The sequence below is a fragment of the Pogoniulus pusillus genome, chromosome 33 (assembly GCF_015220805.1).
Source record: "Pogoniulus pusillus isolate bPogPus1 chromosome 33, bPogPus1.pri, whole genome shotgun sequence".
Lineage (NCBI taxonomy): Eukaryota > Metazoa > Chordata > Aves > Piciformes > Lybiidae > Pogoniulus > Pogoniulus pusillus.
The window spans coordinates 14,789,131-14,816,212 of NC_087296.1; the positions used below are offsets into that span (position 1 = coordinate 14,789,131).

General features: G+C 53.4%; 1 protein-coding gene across 5 annotated transcripts in view; it reads left to right on the plus strand.

The window, feature by feature from the left end:
- The window catches only part of AKAP7 (A-kinase anchoring protein 7), a 121,910-nt gene that overhangs the window by 59,340 nt on the left and 35,488 nt on the right, over window positions 1-27,082 (plus strand). The window lies entirely within an intron of this gene.

Below are 27,082 nucleotides of genomic sequence, written 5' to 3' on the forward strand. Positions count from 1 at the left end.
AAGCTCAACCAGGCCAAGCCCCTGCAGTCAGCAGGGACACTCTCAACTAGATCAGGTTGCCCAGAGCCCTGTGAGCGTCACCTTGAATATCTCCAGGCATGGGGCCTCAATCACCTCCCTGGGCAGCCTGTTGCAGTGTTCCAGCAGGCTCCTGCTGCAGAACTTGTTCCTCACATCCAGCCTCAATCTGCTCTGCTCCCATTTCAAACCACTGCCCTCGTCCTGTCCCTGCAGGCCTTTGCAAACAGTCCCTCTGCAGCCTGCCTGTAGCCCCTTTAGGTACTGGAAGGGCATTATTAGGTCTGCCACTCCTTCAGCCCTCCCTCCCAGTAGAGGTCCTCCAGCCCCCTGATCATGTTCATGGCCTTCTCTGGAGCCACTCCATCAGCTCCATGTAATTGCTGTACCGAGGGCTCCAGAGCTGGACCCAGTCCTGCAGGTGAAGTGTCCCCAGAGCAGAGCAGAGGGGCAGGATCCCCTCTCTCCATCTCTGCCCACTCTGCTTTGGATGCAGCCCAGGATGTGGTTTGCCTTCTGTGCTGGAAGCTCATGCTGTCTGCTTCTGCCCAGCTCCTCACCCAACAGCACCCCCAGGTCCCTTTCCTCAGGGCTACTTTCTATCACCTCCTGCTCCAAACTGTATTGACAGTGAGGGTTGTTTCTGCTCAGGTGCAGGACCCTGCACTTGCTCTCCTTGAACCTCATGAGGTTCCCTGTGCCCACCTCTGTCACCTGTCCAGGTCCCTCTGGATGCCATCCTGTCCCTCTGACGTATCCACAGCAGCACTCAGCGTGGTGTCACCTGCAGGCCTGCTGGTGGTGCCTCGATCCCACTGTCTGCAGCATACAGGACTGATCACAGTGGGGATAAAAGTAATCCAGTGCCTTCCCGTGGTGTCAGTGAGGAGCATCTCTTCAGCGGCAGGGGGGCTGAAAGCCAGAGACAATTCTCTTGGAAAAGGAATTCAGAGGAGAGTTCTGTTCATGCTGTGACCATTCCACTGCCCAGCAGTTCTCTGAGCACTGCCACAGCAGGACTGAGTGAAAGCCAAGCAGCCTCTGTTGCTGCCTCCTGAGTGCCAGCTGATTGACTGTTGTTGCAAACCAGCTGATGAGACTGAGTGCAACAGGCAGCTGAAGGACTTGAATTCCTCGGTGCCTCACTCTGAGATGGCAGGAAAGGGTTCAAGAGAAGAGATTCAAACAACTGTTTGTCAAAAATGCTGTCAGGGTCTGTCTGATGTAGTGCTGAGCAGCTTTGCTTTGCCATGGCCTATTTTCCACATTCCTTGGTCAATATCCACAGCAGCTGAACGAGCCAGAGTGTGCCCGGGTGGCCAGCGAGGCCAGCAGCTGGCCTGGGTCAGCAGTGGTGAGGTCAGCAGCAGCAGGGCAGGGGTTGTTCCCCTCAGCACTGATGAGGCCACACCTTGAGTGTTTGGTTCGGTTTTGGGCCTCTCATTCCAAGAAGAACATTGAGGGACTGGAGTGTGTTCAGAGAAGGACAGTGAAGCTGGGGAGGGGTCTGGAGGACAGCGCTGGGGAGCAGCAGCTGAGGGAGCTGGGGGTGTGCAGTGTGGAGAAGAGCAGGCTGAGGAGAGACCTCATTGCTCTCTGCAGCCCCCTGAAGGGAGGCTGGAGTGAGATGGAAGTTGGTCTCTTCTCCCTAGTAAAAAGTGATAGGCCTGAATTTGCACCAGGGGAGGTTTAGACTGGAGATCAGGAGCAATTTCTTCACTTCAAACCCTGCAACAGGCTCCCCAGGGAGGTGGTTGCATCCCCGCCCCTAAAGATGCAGAGATGTGGTGCTGAGGGCCATGGTTTAATGCCAGCTAGAGAATGGTTGCACTCAGTGATCTTGAAGGTCTCTTCCAACCAAAACAATTGTGTGATTCTTTCCTTCCCTGGCTTTATCTCTTACCTTTCCTTCCTTCTTCTACTAGAATTCCAAAATACTCCAAGTCCCATTGGTTTAACTTCTTAGCCTTTCTTACCTTGGTACTGCAATGCCCATTGGAATGGGCTGCCCAGGGAGGTGGTGGAGTCCCTGGAGGTGTTTAAGAGGAGGCTGGATGAGGCACTTAGTGCCAAGGGTTAGTTCATCAGAAGGTGTTAGGTGATAGGTTGGACTCAGTGATCTCAAAGTTGTCTTTCCCAACCTGGATCATTCTGTGCTCCTGTAATTCCCTTGCAGCTGGCTTCTATGTTCTCCTCTCTGTGGGGTTGTAGCTGCTCTTGAGTTTGTTGCACATCTATGGCACCCTTCCCAAATCTTAGCTAGTGAGGTGGCAGTCATACGGCATGGGGATAAAAATGTCTTGGGCAGCTGCCCACAGGCTATTTGCAGCACTCAGATGTAGCAGTTCACTCACTCTTTGTGCTGGGTGTATTCACTCTGTGCTGGCTGGTGCAATTTTGTGCATGCTGGGTGCTTAATAACTCTTTGCCCACCTAAAAAGCAACAGATATTGTGTGCTAGGCAGAGGAGGGTTAGGTCTATTCCAAGAACAACACTGAGGAGCTGGAGCAGGTCTAGAGAAGGGCAACAAAGCTGGGGAAGGGTCTGGAGAACAGGGCTGGGGAGGAGCAGCTGAGGGAGCTGGGGGTGTGCAGTGTGGAAAAGAGGAGGCTGAGGGCAGAGCTCTCTGTAATTCCCTGAGTGAGGCTGCAGTGAGGTGGGGGTTGGGCTCTCCTCCCTAGTCTCAGGTGGTATAAACAAAAGGAAATGGCCTGAAATTCTGCCAGGGGAGGGCTAGGTTGGAGATGAGGAAAAATCTGCTGCAAGAGTGGTCAGGGATTGACACAGGCTGCCCAGGGAGGTGGTGGAGTCCCCATGCCTGGAGGTGTTCAAGAAATGTGAGGACATGGCACTGTGGGACATGGTTTGATGGCCATGGTGGGGTTGGACTGAGGGTTGAGCTCAATGATCTTGAAGGCCTTTTCCACGCTAAACCATTCTGTGATTCCCTCAAGCACTATTTCCTAAGAGAACCATAGGTAGAGTATTGACTTAGAAAAGTTGCTCTTTAGACATGGCAGAAGAACATTTCAGTTGTTACCCCAGAAGCTGATGAGCAACAAGTGGGGAGTGGTGATGCACTGCTGCCTGCCACACCAAACACCTCCCTTTCACAGCTGGGAGCAGAGGAGTCCTCTGCTGGTTCCTCTGCACTGCTCTTGCATTTAAACTCGGTGGATGCTCTCTTCAGCTTTAGTGATGTGTCTCACCTCGTGTGGCTGCATTGGGAGGTCCTTCTGTGTTAGAGAATTCTCTGCTGCTGAAGAATTCTCTGCTCCTTGGTGTAGCTCTTGTCATAATGGGGTGGGGGTTTGGCACCATCTGGCTGTGGCTGGGTTTGCTCAGCCTGGAGAAGAGGAGGCTGAGGGGTGACCTCATTACCACGGACCATAAGGATGGAGGTTCCCTTTGTACAAGGAGTGCCATGGCAAAGACAAGGGGGAGTAGGGCAAGTTACTGCTGGGGACGTTCCCATTGGGCTGCAGAAGAAAATGTTTGCCCCTGAGCACAGTCAGACACTGGAATCATCTCCCAAGGGAAGCAGTGGAGTGCCCTGCACTGGGCAGTTTGAGGACTCAGCTGGCAGGGTGCTGGGCCAGCTGCTTTCAGCTCTGCTGTGACCTAGAAAGGTTGGAGTAGATGATCCTTGGGCTCATCCTGGCACTCTGAGTCTGTGTTTTCATATTACTTTGCCAACAGCAGTTAGAAGCTGTATCGATACATCCTCTGTGTGTGCAAGGAGGAGGAGAAGCTGACTGGGAGAGAAAGGAAACATGGTTTGAAGGCAGAATTGCCATTTCAGAATAGGATTTCATTATTTTAAGGGCAGATCCTCATATCCCTGGCTTTGAGCTTTAATGCTGGCAAATGTGTAACAAGCCTTTTGTTAGAGTGTGATAGGGGAGCTTTAAAGACAGGAATCATGGAATCATACAGCATGGTGGGTACTGACCATATCAACAGTCTGGAGTCCAGCATTACCTTCCACAGCACCCTCACCTGCTCTTGCACTCCTCTGCTGGGATCTGCCCTGGTTCTGACCGTGCTGCACTGCAGTGTAATTGCACAACTGTGCTCTTAACTCTCACCTGATTAAATGCACCTGAAAACCCCCTCTGTATGCTGTGGGTGCATTTGAATGGGCAGGTAGGAGGACACTTGTGAAAGGATCCCTGTGCGTGTTGATATCCTCTAGTATCTGTGTCTGTGCCCACAACATAAGCACTGTGACAGAGAGGGAGATGAGGTTAGGTTGCAGTCAGCAGGGCAGGAAAAGTGGCTCTTCCCATGTCACATCTCTCAGAGGTGAGAGCTGGGACAGAGTGAGGGCTGTCCAGGCTGAGGGGATAAAGTTGGTTGCTGGCAATCTGAACACCGAGGCAGGGGAGTGGAGAACAGAAACCAGGAGTTATATACAGAAGGGTCCTCCAGGGATCAGTGAGTCCAAGCCCCTGCCAGAGCAGGGCACCCAGGGCAGGGCACACAGCAACACATCCAGGTAGGGCTTGAAAGTCTCCACAGAAGGAGACTCCACAGCCTCTCTGGGCAGCCTGCTCCAGGCCTCCAGCACCCTCACATCAAACAAGTTTCTCCACATGCTGAGGTGGCACCTCCTGGGTTCCAGCTGGTACCTGTTGTTCCTTGTCCTGTCACTACCAAAAAGAGCCTGGAACCTTCTTGCCCCCCAGCCCTCAGCTATTTGTAGCCATTGCTCAGATCCCCTCTCAGCCTTCTCCTCTCCAGGCTACCCATCCCCAGGGCTCTCAGCCTTTCATCCTCATGCAGGTGTTCCAGGCCCTTCAGCAGCCTCATAGCTTCTGTTGGACCCTCTCCAGTCTATCCCTGTCCCTTGAACTGGAGAGCCCAGCACTGGAAGACGATGATCAGAAGTCATTCATCTTCTAATACTGAATTTAACTAAACTTTCACATCACCTGCTGTGGTTCTGTGGTTCATGATTCTGTGGTCTGGCTGCTCTAGTTGGAGATGTCCCTGCTCACTGCAGGGGGCTTGGCTAAGATGACTTTCAAAGGTCCCTTCCAGCCCAGTGCAATCTGTGAATCTGTGATTTATGAATCTGTATTTGCTTTATTGTACAGGGGAATCTTTGCAAGTCTCTTTAAGGAACCCTCAGCACTCTCTTCAAGGGCTATTGTCTTTTTCTTCTGCACCAGAAGGAGGTTTGAAGAGGTGATCTCTTTTCATGCCAGTTGAAAAGAAGTGGAAAGAAGATTTTCCAGAAATGACTGTCAGAAATAGGTAGAGACAGTGGGATCCTTGAGGAAGCAAATCCGCCAGGGAGGCACAAAAGCATATCTCACATCGCTCAGAATGTGAGCTGAGTATATAAGAAAGACAGAATTGGTTTTTCACAGTCCAACAGTATGGTAGAAAATACAATTTAATAACATCCAGCAGCTCTTTGGTACCTTAAGTACTTCTGCTTTAAAGACATTTTTCCTCACAAAGACTTTGGTGTCCAAGGAATCGATTTGATGCTGGATTTAGGATATTAAAAATCCAGTGAAAATGTGTAAGCCATCATTTCAAGGTGTGCTCACCTGCAGAAAGCAAACCCTGACTCCCTAGAGGCACAGCTTCACAGACTGCATTGGGTTGGAAGGGATCCTCAAGGCTCATCTAGGCCAACCCCCCTGCAGTCATAGAATCATAGAATCAACCAGAGACCTCCAAACTCGCCCAGCCTAGCACCCAGCCCTGCCCAACCAACCAGACCATGGCACCAAGTGCCCCAGCCAGGCTTGGCTTCAACACCTCCAGCCACAGCCACTCCACCACCTCCCTGGGCAGCCCATTCCAGTGCCAATCACTCTCTCTGTGCATTGCTTCCTCCTGACATCCAGCCTCAACCTGCCCTGCCACAGCTTGAGGCTGTGTCCCCTTCTTCTGTCCCTGGCTGCCTGGCAGCAGAGCCCAACCCCACCTGGCTACAGCCTCCCTGCAGGTAGTTTGGGACAGCAATGAGGTCACTCCTCCAACTAAAGCAAGTTGCTCAGGGTCCCTCCAAGTTTGACCTGCAGGGGTGGGTCCTCCACCACAACCTGTTCCAGTATTTCAACACCCTCATTGTGCAGAGCCTCCTCCTGATGTCCAGCCTAACCCCACGGTGCTTCAGTCACAGACCAGTGCCCGTCACCCTGTCGCTGCAGGCCCTGTGAAGGACAAACTCACTGAGCAGGTCAGGAAAGGAGAACTGGGTTCACTCTGACCATTTTCCTGGCCAGCATGTTGCTTTGGTTGGTGCCTGCTTACTGCATAGGATCTGGTACACAGAGTATGTAACTCCTGTGGCACAAGGCAGGTCTGCTTCATTTGCTGCCACTGAATGAAGCTCTTCTCAGCTTCCTGTTTCTCAGTAATTCAAGGGATGTGGAGTGAAGGGAAAACAAATTGCTGCTGTTGTTGTTGTTGGACCCTGTCCAACAGGTCCTTGTCCTTGTGCTGGGGGCCCCAGAACTGGGTGCAGTGCTCCTGGTGGCATTTCAGCAGGGCAGAGCAGTCCGTAATTCAGTGGACATAATTTCAGGCTGATGCATCAGGCTGTGCCATTTCTTGTTCCTAGACAGCAACTCTCTGCTGTAAGCAGGAGGGTGTAAGTGCAGGACTCCATCAAGCACAAGCTAAACCATGATGTTAGCAGTAGCTTGCCAAATGACTTGAAGTTCTCATTTGTTCTTAAACACACCAGCAAGGCCACCCCAGTACCTGCTGAACTTTGTCCTCTGTTCTGCAAATGAAGACCAATCATTTAAGATCCAACTTAAAACACAATAGCAGGAGGGAAATCTGCAGCTCCCCTCTGTAGGACAACTTACCCAGAGCTGTTGGGTACCAATGCTTGGCAGGTGTCACCCCTGCAGCACAGAGAACTTCCTGGGAGTCTGCCTGTGGGCCCTTTGTGTCAGCCACCTAGGCAAGGACAGCCCAAATTGGCTTTGATCCCTCTGCCCCAAAGAATCAGGGAATTGTCAGGGCTGGAAGGGACCTGGATCAGCCAGTTCCAACCCCCCTGCCAAGGGCAGGGACACTTCACACTAGATTAGGTTGCCCAGAGCCACATCCATCCTGGCCTTAAACACCTCCAGCCATGAGGCTTCCACTACCTCTCTGGGCAACCTGTGCCAGGGTCTCACCACCCTCATGCTGAAGAACAGCATCCATCCTAACATCCAGTCTGAATCTCCCCACTTCTAGTTTTGCTCTGTTCCACCCAGTCCCCCCCACTGCCTGATGCCCTACAGACTCCCTCCCCAGCCTTCTTGTAGCCCCCTTCAGATACAGGAAGGCCACAATAAGATCTCCTCAGAGCCTTCTCCTCTCCAGACTGAATGACTCTCTCAGGCTGCCCTCACAGGAGAGGAGCTTCAGCCCTCTGAAAGTCTACCAGAGAAGGTGGGTTAGAAGAGAACCACTGCAGGTGGAATGGTGCCATTTACAGCCAGTAAGAAATGGCCAAGCAATGGGTAAGAAATAACTTCTTCACACTGCCTTTTGCAGACTCATGGAGTGGGAGGGCTTGGGAGGGACCTCTAGAAATGATCCACTCCAACCCCCCTGCCAGAGCAGGATCACCTAGGGCAGGTTGCACAGGATAGCAGCCAGGTGGGCTTTGAATAACTGTAAAGATGGAGACTCCATTACCTCTCTGGGCAGCCTGGGCCAGGGTCCTGGCACCCTTTAATTAAAGAAGTTCTCCCTCATGTTTAGATGGAACTTCTCATGTCCCAGTTTGTGCCAGTTGCCCCTTGTCCTGCCACTGGGCACTACTGAACAAAGTCTGGTCCCATCCTCCTGACACCCATCCTTTAGGTACTGGTCAGCATCACTGAGCTCCCCTCAGGCTGCTCAGCCCCAAGCCCTCAGACCTTCCTCATGAGCCAGATGTTCCAGTCCCCCTGGGCTGTATCCCTGAGCACTCCTCTGTTCCTTTGCAACATTCAAACCTGATATTGCCTCTCTGCATTAAAGTACCTCCCTTGCCTGTGCTGTGGAGCCAGCAAGGAGCCCTTGGGCCCAGGGACAGATATCAGTGCTGCTCAGGTGCTGACTGCCATCTCTAGGCTGATGCTGTAGCCTTTGGCTGTCCGCTGGTTTCCATGGGAGCACCAATAGATCAGGAGCCTTCTGTGGGCAGGCCCAGGTCAGATATCCACCCACGTCCACTAGACATAGGCACAGGCACTTGGAGGTTTCCATCCACCTCTGCTTTCTGTTTCCTCAGCCTGCTGATTGCATCCTGAGCAGGTGTCTGGCTGTGTGTGCTTGGCTCGGCAGCCTGAGGTGGCACCACAGATTCTGTTCAGCCGCCTCTGGATCAGGAAGGGTGAGCTCCTCCTGCCCTCTCAAGACTGGATGGCTTTACTCTGGGTCAGCAGCTTGATTTCTGAGGTGCTGAGACACTCCAGCTGAGCCTGTGGCAGCCACTGGAGAAGCCTCTGCGGTAACTTGGTGTTCTGCAAAGAGCAGATTTGCCTTCAAGGACTGTGAGTGACCATCCCCAGCTCAGGAGTTACAGCAGAAGGCCACTGCTGACTGAAGGCTCTTCCAAAACCCTTTTACCAATGAAACCTCTTCTTAGAGGAAACTGAAGTTGCCACTGCTGCGTTTTCAATCCCCAGGCTCTGTTTTCATGGCTCACTTGGATTGTTGTTTAAATGCTGAAGGTGTTTTGTGTCACAAAGCCTAGCTACTGAACTGGACTGCCTTCAGCAAGAGAGCAAACAAAAGGCTTTCTGACACATAAACCTGCTCCTAGTTAAGCACACGTGCAAAGTGGGTCAGGCTGAGTGGGAACAAAGCACTCTTATTGCCAAATAAGAGCATTCCCCTATGGAATTCTGCTGTACAATACCCAGGCAGTGCTCATCTGCCTTCTCTTTCGCGTGCAGGCAGGTCTGGAGCTGTCCTTCCCCACTCCTCTCTTCTGTCCTTTGCCAACACAGAACACCTTGGCTAGTAGAAGCCTGCATTGCTTGCTCTGGACTTTGTGGAGCCTTTGGGAGAAGAGGAGGCTTGTTGGGGTGTCTTTGGTAGGAGGAGTGGTATTTGCACATGAAGCATTGCATTTCATGGCAAATATACTTCGTTATGCAAGAAATGAGGAGGGAGCTGAGCCCTGGAGCAGGCTGCCCAGAGAGGTTGTGGAGTCTCCTTGCTGAAGACATTCAAAGCTCGCCTGGATGTGCACCTGGCAGGGGGGTTGGAATGGGTGATCTCCAGAGGTCCCTTCCAGCCCCTCTGTCTGTGATTCTGTGACCCAGGTGCTCCTCTAGAAGCATGTGTTGAATTCTTTCTGAACTTTACATTGGTGCCAGGCTGACCAGGAGCCAGCAATGTGCTCTCTTGGCCAAGAAGGCCAAAGGCATCCTAGGGTGGTGCAGCAAGAAGAGTGTGGCCAGGAGGTTGAGGGTCATTCTCCTCCCACTCTACTCTGCCCTGCTGAGGCCACTTCTGGAATACTGTGTCCAGTTTTGGGCTCCCCAGTTCAGGAAGGTCAGAGACTTGCTGGAGAGGGGACAGAGAAGAGCTACAGAAATGCTGAGGGGATTGGAGCATCTCTGCTGAGGAAAGCCCTGAGGCTGTTCATCCTGGAGAAGAGCAGACTGAAGGGAGCTCATCAGTGCTGATCAGTGCTTAAAGAGTGGGTGTCAGGAGGATGGGACCAGGCTTTGCTCAGTGGTGCCCAGTGACAGGACCAGGGGTAAAGGGCACAAATGTGTTCGTGAGAAGTTCCATCTAAACATCAGAAGGAACTTCTTAAATGTAGGGGTGGTAGAGTCCTGGCCCAGGCTGCCCAGAGAGGCTGTGGGGTCTCATTCTCTAGAGACTTTCAAAACCTGCCTGGGTGTGTACCTGGGAGACCCTCACTGGGTGATCTCGCTCTGGCAGGGGTTTGGACTGTCTCCAGAGGTGCTCTCCAACCTCTACCATTCTGTGATTCTATGAGTTTTGCTGGTGAGAGGCCTGGAACACAAACCCTGTGAGGAGAGGCTGAGGGAGCTGGGGGTGTGCAGCCTGCAGCAGAGGAGGCTCAGGGCAGAGCTCATTGCTGTCTGCAGCTGCCTGCAGGGAGGCTGTAGCCAGGTGGGGTTGGGCTCTGCTGCCAGACAGCCAGCAACAGAACAAGGGGACACAGCCTCAAGCTGTGCCAGGGCAGGTTGAGGCTGGATGTTAGGAGGAAGTTGTTGTCAGAGAGAGTGATTGGCATTGGAATGGGCTGCCCAGGGAGGTGGTGGAGTGGCTGTGGCTGGAGGTGTTGAAGCCAAACCTGGCTGGGGCACTGAGTGCCATGGTCTGGTTGCTTGGCCAGGGCTGGGTGCTAGGTTGGGCTGGCTGAGCTTGGAGGTGCCTTCCAGTCTGCTTGATTCTATGATTCTATGAACGATGCACCTGTGCTCTTCAAGGAGATTCTCCACAGTAGCCAAGAAGGCCAATGGCATTCTGGCTTGTATCAGCAATGTGTGGCAGCTTTGTGCCCCTCCACGCAGCATTGCTGAGGCCACATCTTCGATACTGGGTTCAGTTTTGGGCCCCTTACCACAAGGACATTGAGGGGCTGGAGAGAAAGGTAGCTAAGCTGGTGAAGGGTCTGGAGAGCAGAGCTGGTGAGGAGCAGCTGAAGGAGCTGTGGGTGTTCAGTCTGGAGAAGAGGAGGCTGAGGGCAAAGCTCATTGCTCTCTGCAGCTCCCTGAAAGCTGGGCAAGAGAAGACTGAGAGGGGATTGAATCAATGTCTATAACTATCTGAGGGCTGGGGGTCAGGAGGGGGGGACAGGCTCTGCTCACTGCTGCCTGGGATAGGACAAGCAGCAATGGATGGAAGCTGCAGCACAGGAGGTTCCAGCTCAGCACAAGGGGGAACTTCTTTCCTGGAAGGGTCCCAGAGCCCTGGCACAGGCTGCCCAGAGAGGTTGTGGAGTCTCCTTCTGTGGAGCCTTTCCAGGCCTGTCTGGATGTGTTCCTGTGTGACCTGAGCTGGATTGTGTGGTCCTGCTCTGGCAGGGGAGGTGGACTCAGGGATCTCCTTGGGTCCCTTCCAACCCCTGCCATCTGTGAGCCTGTGAGCAAACTTGAAAGGGTTACCTGCAAGTGCAGTTTGCTTGCTTCAGAGATGCATTAGCAAAGGCTGCACTGCTCGTGCCTGTTCATGAGTGATCATTTCCAATTCCATGCCTGCTTTCACCCTCAGAGCAGAAATTGAAACAGCAATAAAATAAAACAAATAAAAGGACAGAAGCAGCTTTCTAAAGTTACAGTCAGTGATTGCTAGACTAAATATTTACCACATTCTCCAGCATGTGGGCTAGATCCTAAAATATTTCCCAGTGCCCCATTTCTGTCTTTTTAGGAATGACTGGGAGCAAAGTTGTTCCCAAAATAAGTTTGCTTCAACTGCTGTACCTAGAGCAGAGCTTAACAGTTCAGCACATTTGCTGTCTGCAGAAGAGAGTGCTCCAGCTGACACTACTGCCATGGCTTGCAGTGGAGATGGGGAAGAAATTCCTTGCAGTGAGGGTGGGGAGACACTGGGACAGGTTGCCCAGGGAGGTTATGGAGCACAGAAGCACAGAATGTGTGCTTCAATCCCATTCTGTGCTTCTGTGCTCCACAACCTCCCTGGAGGTGTTCAAGGCCAGGCTGGATGAGGCCTTGAGCAAGCTGTGCTGGTGGGAGGTGTCCCTGCCCATGGCAGGGGGTTCACACTGGCTGGTCTTGAAGATCCCTTCCAACCCAGCCCATTCTGTGAACCTGTGAATCACCCAAACCCTATTAGTTGTGGCCTTTAGAATAATCTGTATTTGGGTTGCTTTGCTGACTTGATGCTACTTTCCTCTTTTTTCCACCCATGAATCATGCCAAGCCTTTGACACTACCTTGCAAATGTAGCTGTGTGCTTGCTGACAGCATTGGTCCCTTCAGTTAATGGCAGCTATTTATTTGCAGAGCACCAAAGGCCACATTTGCACTGGCACACTGGGTTGAGACTGCAAAAGACTGAGAAAGGTCCCAGTGTGCTGGGATTTTGTTCTCAGCAGCAGGTCAGCAGCAAGAGCCTCTTACAAGTGATTGCCAGAACTTCAGAGAGAAAGGTATCTGAACAGTCAACGTGTGCTTGCTCTGCAGGCTGTGAAAGTGCATCTTTCAGGAGCCTTCTGCTGGAGTGCTGTCAAGTACCTCTTGAGTAAATGAAAATTTCACAGGAAGGACCACCTGAAATCTCAGCTGAGTCCTGGCTTGCATTCTAACCAGCACCTTCAGCAAGCAGCAGGAAGGAACTTCCCTGCGGGGACAGGCTGGGAGAGTTGCAGCTGTTCAGCCTGGAGAGGAGAAGGCTCTGGGGAGACCTCAGAGCAGCCTTCCAGCTGCTGAAGAGACTCCAGGAGAGCTGGGGAGGGACTGGAGTGCCAGGAAGAGCAACAATGGCTTTGAGCTGGGAGAGGGGAGAGTGAAAGTGAAGAGAAGGAAGAAATTCTTGGGAGTGAGGGTGGTGAGACACTGGCACAGGTTGCCCAGGGAGGCTGTGGATGTCCCTGCCTGGAGGTGCTCAAGGCCAGGCTGGATGAGCCCTTCAGCACCCTGTGCTGGCGAGAGGTGTCCCTGCCCATGGCAGTGGGTTGGAACTGGATGGGCTTTGAGGTCCCTTCCAACCCAACCCATTCTCTGCTTCTGTGAGACCAGCATGTTAAACATTTTATTTCCTGAGGACTTCCCAAGCCATTCTCTGAAATTCTGAGTCTGTGACCTCTGCAGTGTTCTCAGGTAACAGATGTGGGCTCTGGAGCTCCCATGGCAGCAGGAGATCAGGAGAGTGTTGCAGTAGTGAGGAGCTGTAGTCAGAGCCTCTCTCTGCAACCCTTGGCCAGCTAAATTTCAGGTACATGCAGCAAGCCTCTAAGTGATCCGAAGAGCAGAATCATTACACTGCACTGTGCTTCCACATGTGGCATGGAGGAATCTGCATTCAATTTGGTTTAGGAACATATCCTTCAGCCTTGCCCCCTCACTGTTACACATTCCTCAATCCTTCTTTGCCACAGCAGCAGAAGCCAACTGAATATTTAACTAAAGAAATGCTTGATAAGTCTCAGAGGCTTAGACTTATAAAGTGAGAAGACCCTGAAGTGTGAAGTGTAGCTCACTCCAGCTTTGGGTGTTGTCATTGCTTTGGGGCTCGTCTGTAAGTCTCCTGTGTCCAGGAGGACACATTCTTGTGTGCTGGCCTCTGTTCTGAGGGCCAGCTTGTACAGCTGCCCTCAGGCAGCAAACCACTGCAGGAGCAGGTGGGATACCTCAGAATGTGCAGACAGACAGACACATTGCCTCTGCCAGGAAAGGTGCTGGGAGCAGAATCACAGAATCCTGGAACGGTTTACACTGGAAGAAACCTTAAAGATCACCAAGTTCCAGCTCCCTCCCACCAGCACAGCTTGCTCAAGGCCTCATCCAGCCTGGCCTGCAACACCTCCAGGCAGGGGCATCCACAGCCTCCCTGGGCAGCCTGTGCCAGTGTCTCACCAGCCTCACTCTCAAGAACTTCTTCCTCATCTCCACTCTCACTCTCCCCTCTCCCAGCTCAAAGCCATTGTCTCAGAGCAGCCCTTGTCAAAAGTCCCTCCCCAGCTCTCCTGGAGTCCCTTCAGGTACTGGAAGGCTGCTCTGAGGTCTCCCTGGAGACCTCTAAAGAGTTACTCTGGAGCACTCTGCAAAGCTTGAATCTCTTCGAGGGTTCCCCCCAGAGGAGCTGTTTGCTCAGGCTGCACTCCTGAGGGGGAGCAGTGTGGACAGTTGGCACATTTGGTCTTGAGCCTCACCCTGGGGTTGTGCTGAATACAGAAGGCAGGCAGCCCAGCTAGGCTGGGCAGGTGCAGTGCCCTCAGCCAGTGACACTCCCAGGCACAGGGATTTACAGGGCACAGGCACAAGATGCTCTCTAGAAGGCAGTGTTGTAAAGCACATACTAGTGGGGAGGTTCCCCTGGAAGTGTTTGATGTGGTTTTAAAAAGCACAGCTAAAATAGGCACTCCTGGTGCCCACTCCCTAGAATTCTTTTCCTTCTAGCATGTGTTCCTAGGAATTTTCTCCAGCCAGTGGAGAACTAGAACATCACAGCCTTTCAAACCCCTTTAGTCGACTCATTTAAGCTTTTGCTTCAGAAAAAGTGGATTGGAAGTAGAAAATGGGATGGACTCACACCTTGCATTGCAAACCGAGTGTGGGACAGACACGGGTGCAGAGCCTGCACTGGCCAACACAGGAGGATTTGGGCAAGTCCACAGGTGATTTATTTATCTCTGCTTCTTCTTCTAGAGGGGAGATTGTGCTTCTGATTTGCCAGGTGCTCCCAGAACAACCTTTCAGAGCAAGACGCTGCCTTCTGCAGGCTGTGTGTGTATCTGGGAGCACAGCTTAGGTTCTGAGTGCAGGAGCACTGCACTGGAATGCAGAGCAGCTTTGCTTCCTCACCCACTTCTGACTAATTTGCACCACAAGCATCATCTAAAGAAACCTTTGCCAGGTTCTTCTGGATCAGCTGAACAGCATTCAGGAGCACTAAGAAGGCTGCAGTTGCCTCTGCTTAGATTGAATACCCTTAGTTTCTCGTGGTCTTTATCTGCTCTGAGCAGAGACTCTCCAGGATTCCAAATCATAATTCCTGCTTGCTGGAGGCCAAGCAATTCTGTTTGCTGGTTTTGCACCACCTTGCCATTCCTTAGCTGGAAAGATTCCAGCCCCAGTGTCACTCCCAAGGTGCCCTCCACCTTCTGGGCCCCTCAGTTCAAAAAGGACCTCAGGGAACTGCTTGCAAGAGTCCAGCACAGAGCCACAAAGATGATGAAGGCAGCGGAAGATCTTCCTTACCAGGAGAGCCTGAGGGAGCTGGGGCTGGGAGAGGAGGAGCCTGAGGGCTGCCTTCATTCATGTTTATGAAGATCCAAAGATGAGTGCCAGAGGCTGGAGCCAGCTCTGCTGGGTGATGCCAGGGACAGCACAAGGGGCAGTGGTGGAAGCTGAGGCAGAGGAAGTTCCATGGAAACAGGAGGAGGAATTTTGTCCCTGTGAGGGTGCCAGAGCCTGGCACAGGCTGCCCAGGGGGGCTGTGGAGTCTCCCTCTGGAGACATTGCAGAGCTGCCTGGATGTGTTCCTGTGTGATCTGCTCTGTGTGCTGCTGCTCTGGCAGGGGTTGGCCTGGCTGAGCTTTGAAGGTCCCTTCCAGCCCCTGACACTGTCACTCTGTGGCTCTGTGATTCTGATTCTCTGCCTCCCAACAAAAAGCAGAGCAGTGTCTTTTGGGGTCAGTCCACTCTTTGTCTGTTTGGGCCAGCTATGGCTGGAGTTATTATCATTCAGTAGCCAGTCTGTGGCTGCAGACACCTGCAGTCTGGCCACTGTTTGATGTCTTTTGTGAACAGTTCTCTCTTTTTTCTTCTCCCCCCCCCCCCCCCTTCTTTTCTCTTTTCCTTGTGGAGAATATTTGTTTTCTTGCCTGAAGTATTGCCTGTGGTTTTGTTTTGACCCTGAGTAGAGTGGAAGGCACTGCTCATTCTTAGAAACACTCTCACTTGTGCCCTGTAGTAGTCATGTTTAATTCACTTCCACTGCAGAATATGGGTCATGTTCTTTTTGCTGGTGCTTAGGCTGGCAGCATCTCCTGCAGTGAGGCTGCTGCACAGCTGCAGAGGCTTTCTCTGGATGCTGAGCTCAATAACTAACAGTTACCTTCAGAACGTGCAGCCCAGCCTGCTGGTGTGCTTCCGCTGCTGGCAGATAATCGTCCTTAAAACAGCAGGTGGTTTAATGATCATCAGTAGCAGAGTAGTGATGGGAAATAGTAAACAATGCTACAATCTGGCACCCTTCTTATGATGTGTTTTAGTTTTGGATTAGCACTGAGCCTAAAGGCAGTTCTGTTTTCCTAGGGAACCATGCCTTACACACACATTAACTATACTACACTTGTTCTTCTCAGATAAGCTGCCTTATCTCTGCAAGAGAGATGGAATATTCACAGGCTTCTCCAGACTGAGATTGTTGCAGCCAGGAAAGCAAATAGATCATTTAGTGAATCAAGGAGCAGTTGGAACACGAAGCACTCAGACGTTTTGGGGGCAGAATTTCTGCCGCTGCTTAAATCCTTGGGTGATTGGTTAAGCAAGCCATGCAAACTAGAGCACTGCCAAAGGATGGGTTAACAGCAGCAGAAATCAAACCCTCCTCTGGTGCTAGGTGGATTCTTCTCTCAACTGCAAGTATTGGTCTTTAGAATATGAAGAGCATTATGAGCTTTATCACCTATTTCTCACTGTGATAAGGCAAACAGCTGCATGCTTTATCCACCCCTCATATTAATATTGAGTGTTAAGGACCAATTCTATCTGTAGTGGCAGTGTGAGCTCAGCTTTTAAGGTCTGTGGGGCATTGAGGAACTGTTGGCATTGTGGCTGGCCTCAAGGAATTCAGTGTCTCAGTCTCAGCCTGGAGAAGAGAAGGCTCCAGGAGACCTTAGAGCAGCATTTCAGTATTTGAAGAGGACCTGCAGGCAGGCTGGGGAGGGACTGTTCAGAAGGGGCTGTGAGGGTAGGCCAGGGGCAATGGTTTGGAACTGAAGCAGGGCAGAGTTAGGTTGGACATCAGGAGGAAGTTCTGCACAGTGAGGATGATGAAACACTGGAACAGGGTGGCAAGAGAGGAGGTGGAAACTCCATCCCTGGAGACATGCAAGGTCGAACTTGTTGAGGCCCCGGGCAGCCTGCTTTAGTTGGAGATGTCCCTGCTGCCTGCAGGGGAGTTGGACAAGATGAGCTTTGAGTGTCCCTTCCAGTGCAGTCTGTGATTCTCTGCACACCTCTCACGCACCTCCTTTGTCTAAGGGAACCTTGTAGGGTGACAGCAGTTTGCAGCCAGGGTATTCCCAGTCCTTCCTTTCCCTGCAGAGGCGCCCTGGTGGATAACAGTGTGTGAGCACCTTGGCACTGTTTGTCTCTTTCCTTTAGGTGTTCAGTGAACAGCAAGACAAAACAGGTGGGCAGCTGAGCCGCTGGGGTTCTGGTGAAGGCAAGAATGCTCCAACACGGTAGATGCCATGGAATCACAAGTGCCACTTTGGAAGGGAGCTCAGGGATCCTCTGGTCTTGGGGTTATTTACCTGCTTGGGATGGAGAGACTCAGTTTAGCAAAGCCATACAGGCTGTGCTCACTCATTTCCTTGCCTCCCTGTCTGATGCAGACTTCCACTCTTGGGTGTCTCATTGCTTATTTACTTTCAGGTAGTTAATGGCTGTGTTGAGTAATGTCAGGACTAGTTCTGATCCCTGCAGACTGCCTTGGATTATTTTTCACCTTTAATCACTAACTGACTGCGCTGGTGTTGCTTCGTGTTCGTGTTTTATTACCTTGGAAAGGCTTTTATTGCATCTGCCAGGTGACTTTCACCTCCCACACTCATAGTACAGACCCTGCCGAGGAGCACCAGTGCCTGGCTCTGTTGCTGCCCCTCTGTTGTGAGTCCCCACCAAATCTGAACAATCCCAGATTGTGTCTCAGCATCTCCTGCTGGCACTGCCACTCTCCCCACAGCAGGACCAGCTTCTGTCCTTGCTTGCTTTTACAACCTCAGTTCTGTTTCTGGAGGGAAGAAGGAGAAGCAATTTATTGAGTGTAAATGCTGAATACCTACATTTCGAGCCCAGCTGAGGACCCTGTCTGCCCTTTGTCACCTCTGTGTGGAGGACCTCAGCTGGCAGGAGGCACACAGCCGCCGGTGCCTTATTGAAGGTGGCCATACGGTGTCTAATTTTGCTAAGTGCTCATCCCTGCTTCCGAAGAGGGGGAAACGGGAGGCCGAGTGGCTGGCTGTGAGGCAGCATGGCCCCGGGTAGTGCAGGGGGCGAGCTGTGCCCACTACCTCCACGGGCTGGGGACGGGACTCGGACTTAGGCTGGTGATGTGGTTGCGGCTGGGACTGGAGGTGAGCTTGCGTTTGGGGTTGGGGCTGGGACTGGGGTTAGAGCTCAGACTGCAGATGGAGCTGGAGCTGGGGCTGTGGCGCTGGCATTTGGACTGTTTCGGTTGGGACTGTTCGGGTTAGGCTTGCAGGTGGGGTTGGGGTTGTCGAGGTTGAGGTTGCGGCTGAGAGTGAAGCTGCTGGGGCTGCCAGTAGCGGGGCTGGGTTGGCTGCGGAGCTGCCGGGGCTGGCGTTGGGACTGGAGCTGCCGGGGCTGGGTTGGCTGCGGCGCGGCCGGGGCTGGGGTTGGGAGTGGAGCTGCCGGCGCTGGCGCTGGGAGTGCAGCGGCCGGGGCTGGGGTTGGGACTGGAGCTGCCGGGGCTGGCGCTGGGACTGGAGCTGCCGGGGCTGGGGTTGGGAGTGGAGCTGCCGGCGCTGGGTTGGCTGCGGCGCGGCCGGGGCTGGGTTGGGACTGGAGCTGCCGGGGCTGGGTTGGCTGCGGCGCGGCCGGGGCTGGGTTGGGAGTGGAGCTGCCGGGGCTGGGTTGGCTGCGGCGCGGCCGGGGCTGGGTTGGGAGTGGAGCTGCCGGGGCTGGGTTGGCTGCGGCGCGGCCGGGGCTGGCGTTGCCGCCGGGGCGGGCGGGGCCGGGGCGGGGCCGGGGCGGGGCCTGCTCTGGCCGCCTCCCGCACAGCAGCAGCAGCCGCCGCGATCCCTGCCCGGCCCGGAGCCGGCTCTGCGGTTCCGCTGGAGGTGCGCGGCTACAGCAGGAGGAGAAGCAGGCGGCAGATGCCATGGGCCAGCTCTGCTGCTTCCCCTTCTCCCGGGGGGAGGAGAAGATCAGTAAGTGGGGCAGGGAGAGCCGGGGCCGGGGCGGCGCTGCTGGAAAATGAACCGATGGCTGTGCAGAGACAGGGTGGGGAGCAACCGAGCCGGGATTTGTTCGTAACACAGGCTGTGGCGGTGAGCAAGTCTCGCCCAGGGGGTATTTGAATTTGGCTTTGAGCAAGGGCAGTGTAGAGCAGGAGGTGGCACAGGCTGAGGAGCAGGAGCGCTGCTACCAAGCGCGGTTTGGAGCCGGAGCTGAGGCTGTTGCTGCACGCACGGGTCGTGGTCATCAGCCACAGATAGGCAGAGCGGAGGTTTTGTTGATGGCAGCGCTGATGGATGACGAAGGAAATGGTCAGATCTGTCATTTGGGTGGTGCTTGGATGCGTAGTTTGGAGCTGCCCGAGTTGCACTTGAAGTATTCATCCCAGTCTCCGGAGCGACTGTCGCCCGAGTCTCTCTGGCTCTGCTTCTCCGTTGAATTAGAGGAAGCTTTTCTGATTGCCTGATCCTTTGGTGCACTGACTCAGAGTGGCTAATTTGGCTGGAATCTTGCTTCTGCAAATTACATGCTGAAAATGCTGTTTGTCCTAAGTTGGTTACACAATAAAATACTTACTCTTGACTTTTTGCTCGGGGAAAAATGTTTGCCCTTTCTCCTAGAAGGTGCAGCCAAATTTCTGTCACGTTGTGTCTGAAATCACTTCGGACTAAATTCACATCGTTCGGTAGCTGTAGGCTAGCAAGTCCATCTCTCTGCCCTGCTGTCTCTTTCATTCCTGTTACTTGAGAAGCTGTGTAAGCATAAATAAACCCAGAGTTTCGTGCTGCCAATTAAAAAGTGAATGTGTGCCCCAACAGTGTGAGGAGTTCAGAAGAAAATGGGTTGGCAAAATGGTTTTTGTCTTCCCAGGTTACAGTGTGAGGGTGAATGTTGTACGTTTCGCATGGGGAACGTTTGATGGTTTAGAACTCTGTTATCCAGGCTGTCTGGATGTGCAAAGCAAGCAGCTAGTGCACCCCGCACCTAGTGAAGAGAAGAGGTGAAGGCAGACAGCAGGTACAGATTGTTGTTAAGGCAGAGAGAAATGATAGATTCTGCTGAGTCCTGTTTCTCTCACTCCCCTCACTTCACTGCCTTTGGACCTTTCTTGTTGGAATTAACCTGCCATGCACCAGCCTTGCGTGTGTGTGCTTCCCTGGGTGAGTGACACACTGGGTGTAACATTTGCTTAAATCAGTTCCAGCTGCTGGGAGTCAAAAAAAGAATCATCCAGAGGATGTCATCACCTGCAAAGTCACAAAGGCTCTTGGAAGAGGTGGGCTTTGGGAACGTAGCAACAGGGAGGTGCAACACAAACCCCTGAGAACAAGGAAGGGACAAAAAGGATAGGCAGGGAGGGTGGGAGTCTAAAGCAAGGAGGTCTGGCTGGATGAGCCAAGAGGCTGGTGTCAGAGCTGAGGAGAGCAAATGAACGTGCAGTGCATTGCCAGCCTGTGCAGGAGTGAGATGGGCTGCAGGGGTCTTAACAGGAGGCACAACCTGAGGAGCTCAGGGGATGGAGCTGGCTCTGCCCTCACTCCAGCACAGTCTGGACAAGAGACACAGAAAGGGCAAGGTTTGGCCTTTAGCTGCTGCCTTGGCCTCCCTCCCACCCTCTCCTCTGCCTTGCTGGCACTGCCCTGTGTGGCCATGCCCCAGCCAGATCACAGAATGGGCTGGGCTGGAAGGGACCTCCAAAGCTCATCCAGTCCAACCCTCTGCAGTCAGCTGGGACATCCTCAGCCAGATCAGGTTGCTCGGAGCCCTGTCCAGCCTCACCTTGAATATCTCCAGGGAAGAGGCTCCAGCCACCTCCCAGGGCAGCTTGTTGCAGTGTTTCACCACCCTCCTGGTACAGAATTTGTTCCTCACATCCAGTTTCAGTCTGCTGTGCTCTGTTTTGAAGCCACTGCCCTCATCCTGTCACTGCAGGCCTTTGTAGACCTCCTCTCTGCAGGCTTCTCGTAGATGTGTGGTTTGAGCCTGGGCAGATGGCAGAGGCAGAAGGGAATGACTTCCACAGCCATTTGTCATCTGCTTATCACGATGGCCTTTAGAGGCAAAAGTTGGGAAACTTGCTGTGGCCCTGAGCAGCCTGCTGGAGCTGGAGGTGTCCCTGCTGACTGCAGGGGGGTTGGACAAGCTGACCTTGGAGGCTGCCTTCCAACCTGATGCACTCTGTGATGATTGATGACATTAACCTGGCCGTTTGTTGCCAGGAAATGGTCCTGGTTAGCAGAGGTGCGGGTGGCACTGCTGTGCTGGCTCTGCACAAGGAGCCACAAGGTCTCCCTTAAAGCAGCAGAGGGCACTTCACCTGCTGCTGTACTCACTCCACTCAGTGGACCTGAAAACATCCAAACCTCTGCATGGCCTCGCTGGCAGTTTTGTTTCAGCTGAGGTGCATCAGGTTGAACACAGCTGGCAAATGCCACTTGTGGGATCTCTGAGAGTTCCTTACTGGTAAGAAAATGTTTCCATGTCACTACAGTGTCGTTTGCAGTGGGGTAGGTTGAGAGTTCTGCTCCTGATACCTGGGACATGCCTGTGTGAGGTGAGAGCTTGTTGCTTTTGTGCCATGCTTGCTGAACTTGGAGTTCAGGTCTGTTTCACTTTGGTGAATGAGAAGAGCCCAAGGATCATCTACTCCAACCTTTGTAGGTCACAGCAGAGCTGAAAGCAGCTGGCCCAGCACCCTGCCAGCTGAGTCCTCAAACTGCCCAGTGCAGGGCACTCCACTGCTTCCCTTGGGAGATGATTCCAGTGTCTGACTGTGCTCAGGGGCAAACATTTTCTTCTGCAGCCCAATGGGAACGTCCCCAGCAGTAACTTGCCCTACTCCCCCTTGTCTTTGCCATGGCACTCCTTGTACAAAGGGAACCTCCATCCTCCTGGTAGCCTCCCTTTATGCACTGCTCCATGACAATAAGGTCTCCCTTCAGCCTCCTCTTCTCCAGGCTGAACAGACCCAGCTCTCAGCCTCTCCTCACAGGCCAGGGCTGCCAGTCCCCTGATCATTCCCTGGCCCTTGTCTGGACACTTTCCAGCCTGTCCACAGCTCTTCTGTACAGCAGGGACCAAAACTGCAGGCAGTGCTGCAGGTGTAGTCTGACCAGCACTGAGCAGAGTGGGACAAGGATTTCTTTGTCTCTGCTGGTGATGCCACCCAACATCCTGCTGGCTTTCTTTGCAGCTCACTCATATTGAGCTGTTGCCCACCAAGACCCCCAGGTCCCTTTGCACAGGGCTGCTCTCCAGCCAGGTGGATCCCAGTCAGAGCTGTACTCCTGGGTTCTGGATTCCCAGGTGCAAGACCCTGCACTTGTCCCTGCTGAGCTTCATATGGCTCTTGCTACCCTACTCCTGCAGCCTGTCCAGGTCTCCCTGGAGGGTGACTCTCCCTCCCAGAGTGCCAACCTCCCCACTCAAGTCTGGATTGATTTTACTATTGACCCTTTGCCCAATCTACAGTGTTTAGAAAAATGTAAAAGGTAAATGTAACTTAGAAATGAAGCATTGCAGGCCCAGGCTGCCTAACCAAGCCATGAGAAAAGGACAGGGGTATCACAGAGTGCCAGGGGCTGGAAGGGACCTCCAGAGCTCAGCCAGGCCAAGCCCTGCCAGAGCAGCAGCACCCAGAGCAGATCACACAGAACACATCCAGGCAGCTCTGCAATGTCTCCAGAGAGGGAGACTCCACAGCCCCCCTGGGCAGCCTGTGCCAGGCTCTGGCACCCTCACAGGGACAAAATTCCTCCTCCTGTTTCCATGGAACTTCCTCTGCCTCAGCTTCCACCACTGCCCCTTGTGCTGTCCCTGGCATCACCCAGCAGAGCTGACTCCAGCCTCTGGCACTCACCTGCACATCTCTGTAACCATGACTGAGGGCAGCCCTCAGGCTCCTCCTCTCCCAGCTCCCAGCCCCAGCTCCCTCAGGCTCTCCTGGTGAGGAAGATCTTCCACTGCCTTCAGCATCTCTGTGGCTCTGTGCTGGACTCTCTCAAGCAGTTCCCTGAGGTCCTTCTTGACCTCAGGGTCCCAGAACTGGACACAGTCCTTCAAATGTGGCCTCAGCAGGGCAGAGCAGAGGGGCAGGAGAACCTCTCTGACCTGCTCCCCACAGCCCTTCTAATGCAGCCCAGGATGGCACTGCCCCTCCTGTCCACCGGGCACATTGCTGGTGTAAGAAGCTGCCCAGCACTGCAGCAGTCCATGGCCTGTGGCTGGGTGAAGCAGGCTGGCACCCTTGGTAATGAAAACCTTCAGTACATATTTATGCCAGGTCACCTCTTGAATCTCCATGGACGTTTTTTAATCTGTGCTACCTCCTGGCAAGGAAGTCTGCAGCTCCACTGTGTCTTTTGTGAAGAAACTCACCCTGCCAACAAGCACAGTTGGCATGGCCACCTAACAAAGAGTTTTCTGCCATGCCTGATGGAAAACAGTTCCCTCTGGGCAGCAAAGAGCTGGGATGTTCTGCAGGGAAGAGAGGGAAAGGAGTGCATGGTTTGAAGCTGAGGGAGAGCAGGGCTAGGCTGGAGCTGAGGAAGAAGTTCTTCAGCACAAGGGTGGTGAGACTCCAGAATGGAGGCTGTGGCTGCCTCCTCCCTGGAGGTGTTTAAGGCCAGACTGGAGGAGGCCTTAGCCAAGCCTAGTTGAGGCATCCCTGCCCATGGCCTGGCTGTTGCAGGAGGACAAGGCAGGTCGGAGTCGGTGATGTCTGAAGTCCCTGCCAGCCTAAGGCATTCTGTGATCCAAAGTGTGACACTTCTCAGTGCCCACAGAAAAGCTGTTCCCCAGCCCAGCGCTGTCCCACTGCTCTGGAGTGGGGATGTGGTAGCCTATTTGCTGCCTCAAAGGCAGCCAAGGCTGAGTCTGTGTTGCCCTGGCCAGCAGCTGTTTGGGAATTGCAGTGTACAGAATCGCTGGCAGCCAGTCACAGATGTGAGATAAGGTCACACAGGTCACGCCAAAGAGCAGGGGAAATTCATTTGCGTTCTAAAAGCTGCAATTCCCAGCTTCAGCGGGCAGAGCACAGCAGCCTGAGGCTCTGACAGGCTTGGCTTTAAAGAGATTAAGCAGCTAATTTGTTGTTTGATAGCTGTTAGACACCACTCCTGCTGCTGCAGATTGAATGTCACCCATGCAGGGAGCTGGGGAGCAGCTGAAGGAGCACAGGGCCTGGGGCTGCCTGCCCTCACATGGCCACCAGCAAGCCCCAGCAAGCCAGGCCAGTGGCAGCCACAGAATCACAGAACGGCTGGAGCTGGGAGGCTCCTTACAGCTCATCCAGTTCCAACCCCCTTGCCACAGGCAGGGACACCTTGCTCAAGGCCTCACCAGCCCAAGCAGGGACCATCCACAGCCTCCTTGGACAGCCTGTGCCAGTGTCTCACTACCCTCCCTCCCAGGAGTTTCTTCCTCCTCTCCACTCTCCCCTCTCCCAGCTCAAAGCCATTGTCCCTCCTTCTGGCACTCCCAGTCCCTCCCCAGCTCTCCTGGAACCCCTTCAGGCACTGGAGGGTTGCTGTGAGAAGGCTCTAGGGAGACTTCCTCTCCAGGCTGAACAGCCCCAGCTCTCCCTGGCTGCCCCACAGGGGAGGATTTCCAGCCCTGATCATCTTTGTGGCCTTCTCTGAGCCCTCTCCAACCAATCAGCTGATGTGCATTCAGTCCAACCCTTGCTCTTTTGGTCCTGGCCGATGGCTGCCCAACTTTGTCAGACTGGGGATTGGGTTCAGTGTCTGAAATACAACTGTGTTATTTAGGGCTGAATCCTAAACTGCTGCAGGTCCTTGAGGCTGATGTGCAGGTCAGTGTCTCGCTCAGCGCTGCAGCTGCTTCTTACCCTGCCTGAGGCTGCGCTGCTGCTGTGGCTGCAGCACAAAAGATGCTTTGTGTGCCTGCCTGTGCTGAGAGACGAGGCAGCTTTGCCCCCCACAGACAGTCACCTGCCCTTGCTAAGCACACCTTCTGCCTTTGCCAGCCTGCCTGACTAGTTTCCAGTGCTGCTAGCTCCCTGTCCTGCAGCTCCTGTGTCCTTCTCACCTGCCTTGGGAGGATTTAACTCTTAGTCGTTCAAAAGGATCACAGAATCCTAGGATTGGAAGGGCTCTTCAAGACCATCAAGTTCAGACCCTCCTGCCATGGGTAGGGACACCTCCCACTAGACCCAATAGACCTCCTCCTGCTGTTGGTGCTCCACAGCCCAGATGTGTTACCCTCCTGAGAACACTGTAGGGTTCATAGATTCATAATTGCATAGAATGGGTTGGGTTGGGTTGGAAAGGACCTTCAAGATCATCTAGTTCCAACCCCTCTGCCATGGGCAGGGACAACCTCTACTAGACCAGGTCATTCAAGGTGAAACCATTGCAGGAATAGATGGGATAGCTCAGGATGGGCAGACAGACAGACAGACAGAGGTTCTCTCTGCAAAGAAAGGTGCTGGGAGTAGACTCATAGAATCCTAGAACAGTTTGGGTTGGAAGGGACTTTAAAGCTCACCCAGCTCCAACCCCCTGCCATGGGCAGGGACACCTCCCACCTGCACAGCTTGCTCAAAGGCTCATCCAGCCTGGCCTTCAACACCTCCAGGGCGGTTGTGGATCGCAGAACCACAGCCTCCCTGGGCAGCCTGTGCCAGTGTCTCACCACCCTCCCTCTCAAGAATTTCTTCCTCATCTCCACTCTCAGTTTCCCCTCCCCCAGCTCACAGCCACTGTCCCTTGTCCTTGTAAGAAGTCCCTCCCCAGATACCTGCTCTAGCACCCTACACTCTCCTTTTGCTTCCTTCCTTCTTCCCTCAGTGTGAGCAGCCTCCCCACCCAAGCTGGCTGAGTCCTACCTACACTCCTTCTCCTGTGCTTCTGTTCTTCCCTGCCCTGCCAATCTCCCCGTGCAGTGTTGTTTCTTCACTCCCACACAGACATCTACTCATACACACACAGAGAGGTGCATGATGTGGAGGTAAAAACAAACAGTTTGAAGGACAGGTGCATTCCTTGAAACAGCATCTTGAGTAACAACCAGGTGGAACTTGGCTTCTTCCCTCCTAGCAGTGCCTGTGAATAGGTTGCTAAAGTCTCTGTGGGAAGGAAGGAAAGAAAATTCAGTGGTCCCAACTGAAAGCAAATGTTCAGTACTTACCATGTCCAAGGTGAAGGGTACACAGGGCTTCAAGGGGGATATCAGGAACCATCTCTCCCCAGCAAGGGTTCTCAGGCACTGGCACAGGCTGCCCAGGGAGTCCCCATCCCTGGAGGGGTTTCAGAGCTGCCTGGATGTGGTGCTGAGGGAGGTGGTTTGGTGGCAGTGGTTGGCAGCAGTGGTGGGGCTGTGAGCTCTGGGGGGGTGTTGGACTGGATAGGCTCAGGAGTCTCTTCCAGCCTCAGCAGTTCTGTGGTGCTGTGATTCTTCCTTCTCCTGCAACCAACATGGTTAGGTTTGATGTCCAAGCCAACAGCCAAACCGAGGCCTGATGACAGCTCAGACTGGCAGTGGTGTCTGTGAACTGTCAGAATCTATCACTCTGTGTTTGCTCATCCTGGGCCCTGACGTTGGCTGCTGAAAAGGAGCCCTCAGTAATGAAGCCAGGCTGCTGGCAGCCTTGTTCCCACCAGGGATGTAAGGAAAGTCTGGGAGAGGAAACGGAGGTCTTAGAGCAGCTGTGAAGTTCAGCTCCCTGGCAAGGTGTCCAGGAGGAGATGACACAAGAAGAGGCTTTTACAGCAGAGGGGAAGCTCAGAAGAGCTTTCAGCAGTGGCTTCAGAAAATGGAGCAGAGTCATCTTGGAGTAAAGAGAGCAAAAGCGGTGGGGGCTGGGAAACTGGGGGGTTAAAGTCGTGCTGGATGCAACCCTGTGCCTCAGGCAGTCCTTGGCATTCCAGCAGCTCTGTGGTTTTGAGTTTGGTTGGGGCAGTTTAATTAGTCAGTGGTAGGCAGTAGTCCCCCAAGGTAGGCAAGCACTGCTGCATTTCCTCCAGGCTCTGACCTGTGAGCATTGCTGCTGGCATTGGATCTTTAACTGAGAAGTTAAATTAGCTTTGGGGCTTTCCCCCCTCCCTTTATGCTTAATCCAAACATATGGAAGTCCAAATTGAAATCCCATCAGCAGAGATGACCTGTGGAAAGAGGTGAGATGAACATCTTGTGTTTAACTCTTGTGCCAGTGTCCCTCTGGGTCTGAGGGGCTTGGCAGCACAGCATTTTCAGTCCTAGGCTGCAGGTTGCT